This window comes from Penaeus monodon, chromosome 3 (assembly GCF_015228065.2).
Source record: "Penaeus monodon isolate SGIC_2016 chromosome 3, NSTDA_Pmon_1, whole genome shotgun sequence".
NCBI classification, from domain to species: Eukaryota; Metazoa; Arthropoda; class Malacostraca; order Decapoda; family Penaeidae; genus Penaeus; species Penaeus monodon.
In genome coordinates this window covers 19,094,634-19,099,633 of record NC_051388.1, presented here as the reverse complement: position 1 = coordinate 19,099,633, position 5,000 = coordinate 19,094,634, and the positions used below count along the sequence as shown (strand labels likewise).

Sequence of the window (5,000 nt, the reverse complement as noted above, 5' to 3'; positions counted from 1 at the left end):
TATATGTATAAATATACATATATGTGTGTATGTATATATATGTGTGTATACATACATAGATATACAAATATACATATACATACACACACATACATATACATGCACTAGATTAATAAAGTATAATTTCGATGGTAACAGAACCTTAACCTTCATTTCGATGGTAACAGAACCTTAACCTTCATTTGCTGTGAATTAAGTATACATAGATCAGCGGCTCTGAAACTATAACTTGATTTTATCATCCCCAATATCTTATCATTATGATTTGTATCATTGGCATTATTAGTATTACTGTCACATTCATTATCATCAGCTCAATCATCATTGATATCACTACTACTATTGTTATTTCATATTCAGCCACAAGCATATGCACATATAAATACATTCTGTTTAGTACCCCATTTCCTTGATTAGTAATAATTTATATATACATTTGCACACACTAAATTACACATTCATTATATGTGTTTGTGTGTAAGCGAGTGTGTGAACACAGCTTAGAAAACAATTATTCTGGCATAAGGAAAATAAGGCTCAAAATCCTGCTATAAGGTACGACTTATTGACAACAAAGGCCTTCGACGTGCTAACAAGATCCGACACCAAATTCCCTCTAATTCGCCAGGAACACACGCAGGTACCCTGATATAGTCCTTGAATAGTCATTTCTTCTTTTCTGTAATATAGCATACCTAGTCTAGAATAGTCTTGTGATGCCTTATCTATTTTGTTTCTTATTTGTGTATTGACTTTCCATTTGTCAGCCTCTACCATCATCATAAAAGGTACCACCGGCACTCTCCGTGGAAAGGAACTGGGACCCTACCACGTACTCACTCCAAGAGCATCACAACATGAAAACTGCAATTAAGTATCATGCTGTGACCACGGCGGCTCAGACATGAACCTACCATTAAAAGAAGAAGAAGACCATCATCATGAATTCTCGCATGTTTGTCGTTCTCCTCCTGTGCGGTCTCTAGGCCTCCTCCAAGTCTCTGCTCCTCTTGGGAACCACCGCCGCAGCCGGGACCATCGCCGCTACCACTGTCCCAGCTTCTGCAGCGGCAGCTTTGGGCGTGGGCGCCCTTGCAGTGCTTAAGGGAGTTCTTATCGGGAAGCATCTGAAGCACCGTTACAGGAGGGACGTCGATTCCATGGTGGAGGACGTTGCAACAAAAGGAAGTTAACTATTATATAAACTGCTTTTGCGATATTTTCTTATGATTACGTATACATGTACTGGAAAGAGGCAAGCAAACACTGAAATAATGTAGATAAGTATTCACTAATGGTTCATGTTATTGTTGCAACAGATTGCTGTGGCCCAGAAGATGGACTCTTATCGGGAAGCATCTGAAGCGCCGTTACAGGTGGGACGTCGATTTCATGGAGTCGACGTTGCGACAGAAGTAAGTTCACGCTTATATAAACTACATTCACAAAATTTACTTGCGTAGTTATGTAGATGTGAAATGGAAGGCATGAAGGAATTCTGGTTTTTATTAATAATATATTTTTCGCTACAACAGATTGCTGTGGCACAGAAGATGGACTCAGCTGGTTGCGTGGCCAAGCTCTTGTGCGAAATCGAGGCCATGTTCGCTGAACAGCTCACGCCAGCCATGTCCACCTTCAAGACCGCCTTCGAGAATAACCACAACCTCAAGGGCTCCCGAGGCGTCTACGACCTGGCCATCACCTTCGTATCCAAGTTCGCCAAGACAAATGCCAAGGCCTGCAGCGCCCTCTTCGACATGTGCGTTCTCTCCAGAGAGGATCTCTCCTTCATGCTGGATTCCACCTTCTCATACCAGTCATGAGCATCACCTTAAGCTAAGATTATCACACATCTGGCCAATCCCATGTGCAGACGCAGAAAAGCCGTGTTGACTGATGTCATCACTTTGCTTTAAGAATCACACAGTAGGCGAGCATCCTATATGTCTGAACATAAGAGTATCTTCTTGCTGAGTCGAACCTATCATTCAAATTCATCATATTTATCTTCAGTCACATTAAGTTCCCTATGAAATAAAATAGATCATGGTCGTATGGATTTGGTTTCCCATTTCATACTTTACGATTTGTGTGACGACATATGAATATACATATGTATATATGAAGGATTTACTACATACATCTCTTTCTCTCTATGTGTGTGTGTGTGTGTGTAAGATATATAGGACACTGAAATAGATAAGTAAAAAAATAGATATATCGAATGGTAAATAGATATATTTACATGCATGCTCACACCTTCCATATTCTTGTAAAGAAATGTCAGCATACGTAAAAAAAACGTAGATAAATGAAAAATATTTTGATTAGTGGAACAACCGTTTCATTTATAAACAAATTCATGCATGCATATATATGTGTGTGTGTGTATACATATATATGTATATATTTATATGTATATATACATATACATATACCGTCACCCTCATGAAATAACTGCCCAAGTTTGTTTTTTTCTTTTGCGATTTCTGGGTTTTTGCTTATATTAAAGTTACGCATCTGTTACGCATATAATGGTATAACTTCCAATGCCTTGGCCAGAGTAGAAGTGGTCTAAGATCCCCCAAAACTTTTCAACCGATATCACAAGGTGACTTAGGCATTATTATCAATCTAACAAATACACGTTTCTGCCTACACCAAACAGCGAGATGTCGGCGTCTATGCTTGTCTTACGTTTCCTATAGTATCTTACTAGTAGACAATTTGCTTTATATTAAAGAGTAATATTTTCTACGGTTACTCAGGTGTTCAGTTAAAGTTTATCTCAGACACATAGCTAATGTTTACCCAGTTGTCAGTTTTAGGTGTGTATCACTTCTATCATGATATCGTTCCAAAAAAATTAAAAGGAACAAAAATTGCAGCTGCATAGTGTGTTAAGAAAAGAAAAGCGCGAGATAAAACAGGACAAGAGAATATGCACTTTGAAGGGAATGTTTGGGAAACAGAATAGAAAGAGTCTTGTTTGTGGTTCTCAGAGCAACTATGTACTGTTGCATGCTGGATTTGGGGCGTTTCTGTACTGTATGAACAAGTGTATTTCTGTGCTATTTACCATTTCACTACGATTGAGGTTGCCTAATGTGAGTAAAATCATTTGACATTAGCCAGAATATGCACAACGTCACAGAACTGGGGATGTTAGGAAACAAGTTTCTTAGATCACATTTTCTTACTTCCTTCATTACTAAAAGGCTTACCTCTGCTGAATGGAACTGCAGCCTATCGAGAAGAATGCCACAAGCAATTCAGAGCTGCAAACTAGAAGTGAAACGTCAGGCAGCAGTTTGAAGCTGCAAGTTGAATCTAAAATATCTATATGTCCTTTTTACTTTTGCTATTAATGACTAAGTGTCTCTTAAACAAACAATTTTGTCCACTAAATATCTTGGCCATGGTTTGGAACATGAATAGCACAAATAAACGCAAACTAATGAAAGATGACCTCACCAAGCGAGAATATGTAGTGCTCATCCAGTGTGCGAGGATCGAATCAACACCATGCATTGTCAAACAGATGAAACACCAACACTTCTTGAATATCTAGAACAGGTTCTTCACCAGTATCAGGCTTGAAAATAGCCAGGAGACCCATTGGCGGGGGTCTAAGTGATGGAACATTTAAGTACAAACTATCATTTAACATTCACTCAGTCTAGTAGTCGTCCGCATCAGATATAAACCACAAAAATAAAATGGATCCCCTTGTTCCCATCAAGACTATTATCAAGATGCAGAATTCAGTGACCGACAGTTCATTTAAGCAGTTATGAAAGCTGATAATTATAATGTTTTGAGAAGGATTACATTACCTTCGTGTACTTTTCCTCGAGTTTCTGTTTCACAGAAGCTGAAATGCTATTTCAGAAGGTCTGGAGAGCTTTTTCAAAAGATCAAGGAAACAATGTATTGACAATTATTAAAAATATTTTCGAGTACTTCCCCTTCAGTTTGTATTTCCGTGACTGCTGTTACTGCTGGGGATCTCCTTCAGAAGGTCTAAGAATTTTATTTGATTTTATCTTATTTTTTAATGTACTATTGCTTCAGAATTGTGCCTAAGCCATATGTAAAGATTGCAATCAAATTGCCTGAATCAGTTTATTTTTATTTATTCAGTAGAAGAAATTACTTAAGCAGTTATGTTATGAGGGTGACGATATATATATATATATATATATATATATATATATATATATATATATATATATATATATATATATATATATATATGTATATATACACACATGTGTGTGTGTGTGTGTGTGTGTGTGTGTGTGTGTGTGTGTGTGTGTGTGTGTGTGTGTATCTATCTATCTATCTATCTATCTATATATATATATATATATATATATATATATATATATATATATATATATACACACACACACACACACACACACACACACACACACACACACACACACACACAACATGTATATAGGTATAGGTATATATATGTATATATATATATATATATATATATATATAAATATATATACATATATATATATATAAGTTATATATATACATGTATATGTATATATAATATATGTTTATATATATACATATACATATGTATATATATCAGTGGTTCTGTAAACATATACAGTACATTTGTATTTGTGTGGGATTCATGTCGAACAAATTACAAATAGAACAACGAAGGGAAGAACGAGGCATAGTCTTGTGTTTTCTTGTTCTTCACTTCGTTGTTTTATTTGAATTCGTATACTGATGAATGAATGAATGAATTTAGTAGTAAAGAGTGTAGCAGAGGACTAGGATGTATTTTCAGTCGCCTGTCTGCAAAGGTTGAGAACTAGTGATACCACTTATATATATATATATATATATATATATATATATATATATATATATATATATATATATATATATATATATATATATATATATATATATATATATATATATATATTATGTGTGTGTATATATATATATATATATATATA

At 35.4% G+C, this 5,000-nt stretch overlaps 1 pseudogene; it reads left to right on the top strand.

Moving 5' to 3' along the window:
* Nucleotides 1-941: 941 nt before the first annotated feature.
* Nucleotides 942-1,826, top strand: LOC119593095 (annotated as a pseudogene).
* The last annotated feature ends 3,174 nt before the right edge of the window (nt 1,827-5,000 follow it).